Source organism: Papaver somniferum, chromosome 10 (assembly GCF_003573695.1).
Source record: "Papaver somniferum cultivar HN1 chromosome 10, ASM357369v1, whole genome shotgun sequence".
NCBI classification, from domain to species: domain Eukaryota; kingdom Viridiplantae; phylum Streptophyta; class Magnoliopsida; order Ranunculales; family Papaveraceae; genus Papaver; species Papaver somniferum.
In genome coordinates this window covers 111409702-111423463 of record NC_039367.1, presented here as the reverse complement: position 1 = coordinate 111423463, position 13762 = coordinate 111409702, and positions in this window count along the sequence as shown.

Below are 13762 nucleotides of genomic sequence, written 5' to 3'. Positions count from 1 at the left end.
GGTTGCCTTTTCAAAAAATCATTATGTCGTCAGCAAAAAAGAGATGAGTAGGAGAAATACCTTTTTTCGAAAGCATGGGAGTCATTTTCTTCTCAAGAAATAGCTTCGTAAGATTTCTACTTAGAACATCTTCAATCAACACAAAAATAAGAGGGGACAAAGGATCACCTTGACGCAAACCTCTATTAATTTTGAAAAAACCCTCCGGACTACCATTGAGAAGGATATAAATACGAGCTGAGCTAAGCACCGAATATATCCAAGAACACCATTATTGGGAAAAACCATACCTACGAAACACCTCTAAGACAAAAGACCAGCTAACAGTGTCAAAAGATTGAGTAATATCCATCTTTAGACCCACATTGCCACCTTTACGCTTAGTTTTCATATCATTCACCATCTCCGACGCCACACTGGTGTTCTCATGAATATTTCTTCCCTTCATAAAAGCAACTTGTTCCTCTGAAACAAGCTTATAAAGAACACTACCAAGTCTCATAGCAAGGATCTTAGTAAAAAATTTAAAGAAAAAATTACTAAGACCAATAGGCCGAAAATTACGGAGAGTATTAGCACCCCTTACCTTGGCCAATAAAATTAGAAGACTAGAATTTACCCCATTAGGAATCCTTTGGTGTTGCCAACAATAAGTAATAGCATTATAAAGGTCTTGTTGTATCACGTCCCAACAATGTCTATAAAAGCAACCGGAGAAACCATCAGGTCCAGGGGCACTATCAACATCAAGATCATAAACATCGGCCTTTATTTCATCATAAGTAGGAATCGCATCCATTCTATGGCTTTCCTCCGTAGAAATAGTGTCATGCTCATAATGAAATAATTGCTCATCAATTGGAAGTTTTACCCCATTAAATTTAGACTCAAAATAAGACACGGTGTAATCTCTAATCTGGTCACAATTAGAGATAACATTCCCATCATCATCCACCAATTCTGAAATCATATTGCTGCTCCTTCGAGTATGAATATTGGCATGAAAAAAAGAGGTATTACTCGCACCCTCCTTAAGCCATTTATTTCGTGATTTTTGCTTCAACATAATGGATTGACGCATACGGATTTCCTGAAGTGTAACCGAAGCCTCCTTAGCAAAATTCAGCTTCGTTATGTCTTCCGGATCCTCATCAGAAATACGAAGAGAAACTTCCAAATTTAATTTAGCATGTCTGAGTCTAGCATTAACATTACCAAAGACCCTAAAATTCCACTCCTTCATGGCAGCCTTTAATCTCTTAAGCTTGTATGGATAAATATAATCAGGAGAACCCGAAACAGGAGCATTCCAACTCTCCATAACCATACTCATGAAATCTGGATGAGTGAACCACATTCTTTTCACTCTAAAAGGTGCTCTTTTAGGTCTTGAAATCACAAAAGGATATCCTATAAGAGTAGAATAGTCAGAAACTTCACGAGGAAGAGCTTTACACCGCCAATTCTCAAACTTCGTAAGCCATGCCTCATTAATCACAGCTCGATCCAACTTGCAAAGAATTCTATGAACACCTGATTGACCATTGGCCCAAGTGTATTTAGAACCCAAAGAGTCAGTTTCAAAAAGGTTGTTGTCATCCAACCAATCACTGAACTCATTAATAGCTGAAGTACACAGAGTACAACCCCCTTTCTTCTCATCATTACGAAGTACACAATTAAAATCTCCCATGACCAACCAGGGAATATTATTATCAAAAGAAGAAAGTTGCTGCCGTCAACTTCTATGAGTAACCTGGAAACAACTAGCATGAACAAAGGATATGAAAACATCCTCAGGTTTTATTGTAATAGCTTGTCTACTGGAATTAACCACCACCGGAGTGGCAATGTCCATGGACCAGAAAATCCATAAGTTTCCTTTAGACCTACCAACTGAATTATGTATAACTTTTCTTTTATAGCTATCAACATATAAACCTCGCAAGAATGTAAGAGTACAGTGTACCTTTGGTTCTGCAAGACAAAATATATCAGGCTTAAACTCTTTAAGTAAATCTTGTAACTTGCATCGCGACTCATCATGTGCAAAACCATTTATGTTCCAAAAAAGAACACGAATTATAAACTAGAGTTTGAGGAGTTATTAACCAGCTGCGAAGAAACACCAGCATTCAGACCTGGTGAATTCTCTCTTATAATACGATTTGTTAAGTTGGATGCGGCAGTTTCCGATCCTGGCAAGATATCAGAGCCCAAGTTTTGCAAACTGTTTCTAACTGTATTAGAATTATTAACCAACTTGTGTAAAGAAAGCATACGAGCCCTCTTAATTTCCTGTTCATCTCTAAATTGAGCATCACTGGAACTTTCCACAACATGAACTGAATTGAGAACATCAAATTTATTTGTCACGACCAAATCCCCAGCCAATAATTGATCACAAAGAGGAGTCGAAGGTGCGACAAGAGTCCTATCAGGATTGGGAATCCCAGATCCAACCAAACCTGACTTAGAAACCAGTGGCCTAGTTTCACCCACTTTGAACTAAAACTGAATTCGAATCCTACACATATTTAGTTCTCGCCAATTCAACAACGGCAGATTCAAAATCAGCTTTGGACTTTGTATAAGCAACCTCCAATTGCTGAGCCTTCACCAGCTGAGCATTATACCCCAACTTATTAGCTTCCACCACCTTAGTAACCACCACTTCAGGAACCACTAGAATTTTTGGAGCATTCTTACCCTTCTTACGTCTAGCAACTTTCCATTCACCCACAACATTGTTAACTTGACCGCCATTGTTACCCTGATTGCCCATGTTACCTTGAATGCCATCGCTGCTACGCCTATCTCCAGAAGTTTGAGATTGATTAGCATTAGTCGTCTGTTGTGCAGGCACAATATTTTGCTGAACAGGAGAGACTATTGCTTGCTTCATACATTCCTGATCATTATGTCCAATTATCTTGCATTTCGAACAAAACTTTGGCTTTTTTTGAATTTCCACCGGCTTCCAAAAATCCAAACCACTCACACCTAGATTATGTCCAATTATATAGGTGTTGGACATTTGCTGGGTACCAAACATTAAATAACCCATATAAAATTCAACATTTTATGAACTCTTTCTTTTTGTGTTGGTTTGCCTTTCTATTTGATTCAAGATAAATGAAATTTGTTAGGATTTGGATTAGTACTGCATGGTCTTTCATCCTTCTTCTATTGTGAAATTTGACTTCCTTCATATTTTCTTGAATCAACGTACATAGAAATGCAATTTTTACTCGACGTACTGCCTTAGAACATATTAATTGTGATTACAATACATTTTTCGGTATGGATAATATTTTGACTAAGGAGGAACTAGAGCAGGCAAGTACTATTCAGATTATGGAATTACCACCAGTAGAGTTCCCTCCTCTATAATAACCTCTACTAGAACCACCTCTATAAGATCCTATAATTTTCTGTTAAAAATGAGTTTATCTAGTTTACAATTTAGTTTCAGAAATCAATTTCAGACTTATAACGAAGTGCGTAGACTTTTTTGAGTTAACGTATATAAAATTCAACATTTTTATGAACTCTTTCTTTTTGTGTTGGTTTTGTCTTTATATTTGATTCAAGATAGATGAAATTTGTTAGGATTTGGATTATTTCTTCTTGGTCTTTCATCCTTCTTCTCTTGTGAAATTTTCCTAATTTCGTATTTTCTTAAATCAACGTACATAGAAATGCAATTCTTACTAGATGTAATGCCTTAGAACGTATTATTTGTGATTTCAATACATTTTTCAAACTTTTTATGTTAAAGATGAGTTTATCTAGTTTACAATTTAGTCTCAGAAATCAATTTCCGACTTATAACGAAGTGTGTAGACTTTTTTGAGTTAACGCTTATAAAATTCAACATTTTTATGAACTCTTTCTTTTTCTGTTGGCTTTTTCTTTATATTTGTTTCAAGATAGATGAAATTTGTTTGGATTTGGATTAGTTATTCTTGGTCTTTCATCCTTCTTCTATTGTGAAATTTGCATTCCTTCATATTTTCTTGAATCAACGTACATAGAAATGCAATTTTTACTAGATGTAATGCTTTAGAACATATTATTTGTGATTACAATACATTTTTCAAACTTTTTCTGTTAAAGATGAGTTTATCTAGTTTACGATTTAGTCTCATAAATAAATTTCCGACGTATAACGAAGTGTGTAGACTTTTTTTAGTTAACGTATATACAATTCAAAAAATTTATGAACTCTTTCATTTTGTGTTGGCTTTGTCTCTCTATTTGATTCAAGATAGATGAAATTTGTTAGGATTTGGATTAGTTATGCATGGTCATTCATCCTTCTTCTATTGTGAAATTTGACTTCCTTCATTTTTTTCTTAAATGAACATACATAGAAATGCAATTTTTACTAGACGTAATGCCTTAGAACATATTATTTGTGATTACAATACATTTTTCAAACTTTTTTTGTTAAAGTAGAGTTTATCTAGTTTACAATTTAGTTTCAAAAAATCAATTTCAGACTTATAACGAAGTGTGTAGACTTTTTTGAGTTAACGTATATAAAATTCAACATTTTTATGAACTCTTTCTTTTTCTTTTGGTTTTGTCTTTATATTTGATTCAAGATAGAATAAATTTGTTAGGATTTGGATTAGTTCTTTTTGTTCTTTCATCCTTCTTCTATTGTGAAACTTTCCTAATTTCATATTTTCTTGAATCAACGTACATAGAAATGCAATTTTTACTAGACGTAATGCCTTAGAACATACTATTTGTGATTACAATACATTTTTCAAACTTTTTATGTTGAAGATGAGTTTATCTAGTTTACAATTTAGTCTCAGAAATCAATTTCGGACTTATAACGAAGTGTGTAGACTTTTTTGAGTTAACGTATATAAAATTCCACATTTTTATGAACTCTTTCTTTTTGTGTTGGCTTTGTCTTTCTATTCGATTCAAGATAGATGAAATTTGTAAGGATTTGGATTAGTTCTGCATGGTCATTTATCCTTCTTCTATTGTGAAATTTGACTTCCTTCATATTTTCTTGAATCAATGTACATAGAAATGCAATTTTTACTAGACGTACTGCCTTAGAACATATTAATTGTGATTTCAATACATTTTTAAAACTTTTTCTTTTAAAGATGAGTTTATCTAGTTTACGATTTAGTCTCAGATATTAATTTCCGAATTATAACGAAGTGTGTAGACTTTTTTCAGTTAACGTATATAAAATTCAAAAATTTTATGAACTCTTTCTTTTTGTGTTGGCTTTGTCTTTCTAATTGATTCAAGATAGATGAAAATTGTTAGGATTTGGATTAGTTCTTCATGGTCTTTCATCTTTCTTCTATAGTGAAATTTGACTTCCTTCATATTTTCTTGAATCAACGTACATAGAAATGCAATTTTTACTAGAGGTATTGCCTTAGAACATGTTAATCGTAATTGCAATACATTTTTCAAACTTTTTGTGTTAAAGATGAGTTTATCTAGTTTACGATTTAGTCTCAGAAATCAATTTCCGACTTATAACGAAGTGTGTAGACTTTTTTGAGTTTTTTTTTTTTTGTTAAGTCCAAAGTTTATTATAACAAAAAAACGTAATTACAATAATTACCAAATTGGAGCACAAAACTCCCTACCCCCATAAACCAAAGGGGTCTAAATAACTTCTAAGAAATAACTAAAGTAATAACCTCAAACTAGTAAATTAAAAGAAGCTACCTATATCTATAGCCAACCCCTTTCAAATTACTTCTGTTGCTACCAACTCTATACGATTTGCTCTTGGAAAAAATTTCAGCCATAATATCCGTATCAAAAGCATAATTACCCAAGATATCTTCATCTTCATCCACATAAAACTCTCCATCTTCAGCTTCAGTGGCAAAGTTACCAGGAACAAGCTTAATAGGAGAAAAATTACTAGGGAATTTTGTCTTTGGATTCATTCTTTCCATTTGCTCCTTCTTTTCTTTGAAATAATCTTGTCTAAAAGCTAGACTTCTAATGAACTTAGCACGCACATATTCAATCTGAATATTGCTTGCCACCTCTAATTCTTCCTTAGACAAAATATTATTCATATCAAAAACAGTATCAACCAACCCGGCTTGAATTTCCATGTTAGTGTCACGACTTGGAGAATCCTCATTAGACTTCCTGGGAGAAGATTCCAAACTTGAATCAGATTGCAAAAAACGCTTTGCTATGATTTTAGCAGCCTGTTTGGAAACTTTCCTAGCTTTTTTCCTTGCTAACATCAACTTCTCCCCAATCTTTAGATCCCATACTAACATCTGAGTCACTAGATTCCAAAACTTGTTCCTCCTCCTCCTCAATATTAACATTATCAAGGCCTAACTCAGATGATAGTACAGCATATTTGTTGTTAACCATAACTTCAGTTTGCAATAATGCATCCACAAAAGGAGTAAACTCATTCTCAAAAGGAGTAAAAGATAAAGGAGTACCTTTATTAAGCGAATTTTTACCCTTTACTGGTGTCCATTCATTATTAGAAGTGCCAACGCCTGATTCCAAACCAACACTACCAGCAGTAGCGTTAAGTTTTAATGGCCCGGACTTGTTGGATACGGACTGAATGGTATTACCCTTCTCGGACGCTGACTAAAAAATAGTATCCTGCGTGAACACGAACTTAGTGACAGACTGAGATTCCGTATTTTGCTTGGACACTGAGCTGTTTTGCTTATTCACGGCCTGAATACCAATATCTTGTTTGGTCGACTTTCCATCCTTAGTACTTAGCCTAGACACGGAAGTCACAGATTAAGTTTGCATTGGCCTGTTTACCTGCGTAATAACTGCATGGTCTGCATGAGCAGATTTTGGTTCCTGATTCTTACGAACAGCTAAAGCCTCCTTAGCTGCAATAGCATTCTTGCACTGAATAAACTTCATCTAAACTTCACGATACTCAGCAGCAGATTTAGCAAGCTCCGTTTCCAACCGGTTATCTTCATCAACACTAGTTTGATGCTGCTCATTACTTGTACCAACTTCAGGAGGAGCGTTTTTATCTTTTGCCAAAACACCCACGGACCGATTACCAGACTGAACTGGCGTAATTGCATGGCCTGCATTGACAGAATTATTACGTGCAGCAATATCTTCTTTGGCTCCAATTGCATCATCATTTTTCTTTTGTTTAACCTGCCATTGTTGGTTATTCCCTTTCTTCTTATTAGCCAATGGAACACCTTCAACCTGTGTAGCTTTCTCTTTACTAGAAGATGCATTATTCTTCTTTTTACACTCATCATCAATATGCCCTATGATATTACAAGCAAAACAGAACTTAGGAGCATTAGGAATATCCTGATATTGCCAAAATTTTCTACCACCTGCAGTTAAAGCAATACGCTCAGGGATATGTTTTGCAAAATCAATATCCACCAAAACAGAAGCAAAGTGTCCATAATCTAGATTTAGGGTTATTTTGATCCACCACAATTGGTGTTCCAAAAGTTTTTCCCATTGAAAGAAGCGAGTTTTCTGTCCATAACTCCATTGGAAACCCTGAAAAACGCACCCACACAGCTGCCTGAGAAGTCTTTTGCTTTTCTGAATTGAACCCTGGGTACCAATCTATTAACTTCAACGCATGATGATTGACAAACCAGTTTGAAGCACGAATCTTCTCCTTATCATCTGAACTAGATAACATAATAACAAAAAAAAACCTTTACTCATTGGCACAAACTTACACCTATTCACGCCAAGCTTCCATTGATCTTCTAGGTTTTGCTTAACATCATTGAATTTTAAACCCGTAGCATCTAACCTAGCAATAAAACTGTTTTGAAAAGGTTTACAACCCTCTTGGAAGAAATCATTAGGAATCTCAAGAGCAGGTTCTCCATCAACCAAAGTAGGGTTAGGTAGCTTTGAAATATCAACAGATGTTGGATTTAGGGTTACCCTCTTCTTAACTGTATCAGCAAACGAAAGCTTCTTAGCATGACTCTGATTAGAGGTGCTAGGATCATTAACAAGTGCTTCAATCATCCTGACGCATCCTAAGATGGCCTGGATGATGAGGCAATTCTATAGATGAAAGAAAAAAGGGTCTCTCCATACTTTTTTAATTAACGTATATAAAATTCAACATTTTTATGAACTCTTTCTTTTTGTGCTGGCTTTCTCTTTCTATTTGATTCAAGATAGATGAAATTTGTTAGAATTTGGATTAGTTCTTCTTGGTCTTTCATCCTTCTTCTATTGTGAAATTTTTCTTCCTGCATATTTTCTTGAATCAACGTACACAGAAATGCAATTTTTACTAAACGTAATGCCTTAGAACATATTTTTTGTGATTACAATACATTTTTCAAACTTTTTCTATTAAAGATGAGTTTATCTAGTTTACAATTTAGTCTCTGAAACCAATTTCCAACTTATAACGAAGTGTGTAAATTTTTTTGGGTTAACGTACATAAAATTCAACATTTATATGAACTCTTTCTTTTTGTGTTGGATTTCTCTTTCTATTTGATTCAAGATAGATGAAATTTGTTAGGATTTAGATTAGTTATGCTTGGTCTTTCATCCATCTTCTATTGTGAAATTTGACTTCCTTCATATTTTCTTGAATCAACGTACATAGAAATACAATTTTTACTAGACGTATTGCCTTAGAACATATTAATTGTAATTACAATATATTTTTCAAACTTTTTCCTATTAAAGATGAGTTTATCTAGTTTACCATTTAGTCTAAGAAATCAATTTCCGACTTATAACGAAGTGTGCAGACTTTTTTGAGTTAATGTATAAAACATTAACATATTTATGAACTCTTTCTTTTTGTGTTGGCTTTGTCTTTCTATTTGATTCAAGATAGATGAAATTTGTTAGGATTTGAATTAGTTCTTCTTGGTCTTTCATCCTTCTTCTATTGTGAAATTAGACTTCCTTCATATTTTCTTGGATCAACGTACATAGAAATACAATTTTTACTAGACGTATTGCCTTAGAACATATTAATTGTAATTACAATACATTTTTCAAACTTTTTCTGTTAAAAATGAGTTTATCTAGTTTACAATTTAGTCTCAGAAACCAATTTACGACTTATAACAAAGTGTGTAGACTTTTTTGAGTTAACGTAAATAAAATTCAACATTTTTATGAACTCTTTCTTTTTGTGTTGGCTTTGTCTTTCTATTTGATTCAAGATATATGAAATTTGTTAGGATTTGGATTAGTTCTTCTTGGTCTTTCATCCTTCTTCTATTGTGAAATTAGACTTCCTTCATATTTTCTTGGATCAACGTACATAGAAATACAATTTTTACTAGACGCATTGCCTTAGAACATATTAATTGTAATTACAATACATTTTTCAAACTTTTTAACTTAAAAATGAGTTTATCTAAGTTACAATTTAGTCTCAGAAATAATTTCAGACTTATAACGAAGTGTGTAGACTTTTTTGAGTTAACGCAAATAAAATTCAACATTTTTACGAACTCTTTATTTTTGTGTTGGCTTTGTCTTTCTATTTGATTCAAGGTAGATGAAATTTGTTTGGTTTTGGATCAGTTCTTCTTGGTCTTTCATCCTTCTTCTATTGTGAAATTTGCCTTCCTTCATATTTTCTTGAATCAACGTACATAGAAATGCAATTTTTACTAGACGTAATGCTTTAGAACATATTATTTGTGATTACAATACATTTTTCAAACTTTTTTATGTGAAAGATGAGTTTATCAAGTTTACGATTTAGTCTCAGAAATCAATTTTCGACTTATAACGAAGTGTGTTGACTTTTTTTAGTTAACGTATATAAAATTCAACATTTTTATGAACTCTTTCTTTTTCTTTTGGTTTTTTCTTTATATTTGATTCAAGATAGAAGAAATTTGTTAGGATTTGGACTAGTTCTTCTTGGTCTTTCATCCTTCTTCTGTTGTGAAATTTGCCTTCCTTCATATTTTCCTGAATCAACGTACATAGAAATGCAATTTTTACTAGACGTAATGCTTTAGAACATATTGTTTGTGATTACAACAAATTTTTAAAACTTTTTATGTTGAAGATGAGTTTATCTAGTTTACAATTTAGTCTCAGAAATCAATTTCGGACTTATAACGAAGTGTGTAGACTTTTTTGAGTTACCGTATATAAAATTCCATATTTTTATGAACTCTTTCTTTTTGTGTTGGCTTTGTCTTTCTATTTGATTCAATATAGATGAAATTTGTTAGGATTTGGATTAGTTCTTCATGGTCATTCATCCTTCTTCTATTGTGAAATTTGACTTCCGTCATATTTTCTTGAATCAACATACATAGAAATGCAATTTTTACTAGACGTACTGCCTTAGAACAGATTAATTGTGATTACAATACATTTTTCAAACTTTTTCTTTTAAAGATGATTTTATCTAGTTTACAATTTCGTCTCAGAAATCAACTTCCGACTTATAACGAAGTGTGTAGACTTTTTTGAGTTAACGTATAAAAAATTCAAAATTTTTATGAACTCTTTCTTTTTGTGTTGGCTTTGTCTTTCAAGTTGATTCAAATAGATGAAATTTGTTAGAATTTGGATTAGTTCTGGCTGGTATTTTATCCTTCTTCTATTGTGAAATTTGATTTCCTTCATATTTTCTTAAATCAACGTACATAGAAATGCAATTTTTACTAGACGTAATGCCTTAGAACATATTATTTGTGACTACAATACATTTTTCGAACTTTTTCTGTTAAAGATGAGTTTATCTAGTTTACGATTTAGTCTCAGAAATCAATTTCAGACATATAACGAAGTGTGTAGACTTTTTTGAGTTAACGTATATAAAATTCAACATTTTTATGATCTCTTTTTTTTGTGTTGCCTTTGTCTTTCTATTTGATTCAAGATAGATGAAATTTGGAAGGATTTGGATTAGCTCTGCATGGTCTTTCATCCTTCTTCTAGTGTGAAATTTGACTTCCTTCATATATTCTTGAATCAACATACATAGAAGTGCAATTTTTGCTCAATTTATTGCCTTAGGACATATTAATTGTAATTACAATACATTTTTCAAACTTTTTCTGTTAAAAATGAGTTTATCTAGTTTACAATTTAGTCTCAAAAATCGATTTCCGACTTATAACGAAGCGTGTAGACTTTTTTAGGTTAATGTATATAAAATTCAACATTTTTATGATCTCTTTCTTTTTGTGTTGGCTTTGTCTTTCCTTTTGATTCAAGATAGATGAAATTTGTTAGGATTTGGATTAGTTCTTCTTGGTCTTTCATCCTTCTTATATTGTGAAATTTGACTTCCTTCATTTTTTCTTGAATCAACATACATAGAAATGCAATTTTTACTAGACGTACTGTCTTAGAACATATTAATTGTGATTACAATACATTTTTCAAACTTTTTCTGTTAAAGATGACTTTATCTAGTTTACAATTTAGTCTCAGAAATCAACTTACGAATTATAACGAAGTGTGTAACCTTTTTGAGATAACATATAAAAAATTCAATATTTTTATGAACTCTTTATTTTTGTATTGTCTTTGTATTTCAATTTGATTCAAATTGATGAACTTTGTTAGAATTTGGATTAGTTCTGGCTGTCCTTCATCCTTCTTCTATTGTGAAATTTGACTTCCTTCATATTTTCTTGAATCAACGTACATAGAAATGCAATTTTTACTAGACGTAATGCCTTCGAACATATTATTTTTGATTACAATAGATTTTTCAAACTTTTTCTGTTAAAGATGAGTTTATCTAGTTTACGATTTAGTCTCAGAAATCAATTTTCGACTTATAACGAAGTGTGTGACTTTTTTGAGTTAACGTATAAAAAATTCATTATTTTTATGAACTCTTTATTTTTGTATTGGCTTTGTATTTCAATTTGATTCAAATTGATGAAATTTTTTAGAATTTGGATTAGTTCTGGATGGTCTTTCATCCTTCTTCTATTGTGAAATTTGACTTCCTTCATATTTTCTTGAATCAACGTACATAGAAATGCAATTCTTACTAGACGTACTGCCTTAGAACATATTAATTGTGATTACAATACATTTTTCAAACTTTTTTTGTTAAAGATGAGTTTATCTTGTTTACGATTTAGTCTCAGAAATCAATTTCCGACTTATAACGAAGTGTGTAGACTTTTTTGAGTTAACGTAAATAAAATTCAAAATTTTTATGAACTCTTTCTTTTTGTGTTGGCTTTGCTTTCTATTTGATTCAAGATAGATGAAATTTGTTTGGATTAGTTATTCTTGGTCTTTTATCCTTCTTCTATTGTGAAATTTCCCTTCCTTCATATTTTCTTGAATCAACGTACATAGAAACGCAATTTTTACTAGACGTAATGCTTTAGAACATATTATTTGTGATTACAATATATTTTTCAAACTTTTTCTATTAAAGATGAGTTTATCTAGTTTACGATTTAGTCTCAGAAATCAATTTCCGAATTATAACGAAGTGTGTAGACTTTTTTTAGTTAACATATATAAAATTCAAAAATTTTATGAACTCTTTGTTTTTGTGTTGGATTTGTCTTTCTATTTGATTCAAGATATATGAAATTTGTTAGGATTTAGATTAGTTCTGCATGGTCATTCATCCTTATTCTATTGTGAAATTTGACTTCCTTCAATTTTTCTTGAATCAACATACATAGAAATGCAATTTTTACTAGACGTACTGCCTTAGATCATATTAATTGTGATTACAAAACATTATTCAAACTTTTTCTGTTAAAGATGAGTTTATCTAGTTTACGATTTATTCTCAGAAATCAATTTCCGACTTATAACGAAGTGTGTAGACTTTTTTGAGTTAACGTATAGAAAATTCAACATTTTTATGAACTCTATCTTTTTGTGTTGGATTTTTCTTTCTATTTGATTCAATATAGATGAAATTTGTTAGGATTTGGATTAGTTCTTCTTGGTCTTTCATCCTTCTTATATTGTGAAATTTGCCTTCTTTCATATTTTCTTGAATCAACGTACATATAAATGCAATTTTTACTAGACGTAATGCTTTAGAACATATTATTTGTGATTACAATACATTTTTCGAACGTTTTCTGTTAAAGATGAGTTTATCTAGTTTACGATTTAGTCTCAGAAATCAATTTCCGACTTACAACGAAGTGTGTAGACTTTTTTGAGTTAACGTTTATAAAATTCAAATTTTTTTATGAACTCTTTCTTTTTTTGTTGGCTTTGTCTTTTTATTTGATTCAAGATAGATGAAATGTGTTAAGATTTGGATTAGTTCTGCATGGTCTTTCATCCTTCTTCTATTGTGAAATTTGACTTCCTTTTTATTTTCTTGAATCAACGTACATAGAAATGCAATTTTTACTAGACGTTATGCCTTGGAACATATTATTTGTGACTACAATACATTTTTCAAACTTTTTATATTAAAGATGAGTTTAGCTTGTTTACAATTTAGTTTCAGAAATCAATTTCAGACTTATAACGAAGTGTGTAGACTTTTTTGAGTTAACGTATATAAAATTCAACATTTTTATGAACTCAACACTTTCTTTTTGTGTTGGCTTTGTATTTCTGTTTGATTCAAGATAGATGAAATTTGTTAGGATTTGGATTAGTTCTTCTTGGTCTTTCATCCTTCTTATATTGTGAAATTTGCCTGCCTTCATATTTTCTAGAATCAACGTACATAGAAATGCAATTTTTACTAGACGTAATGCTTTAGAACACATTATTTGTGATTGCAATACATTTTTTCAAACTTTTTCTG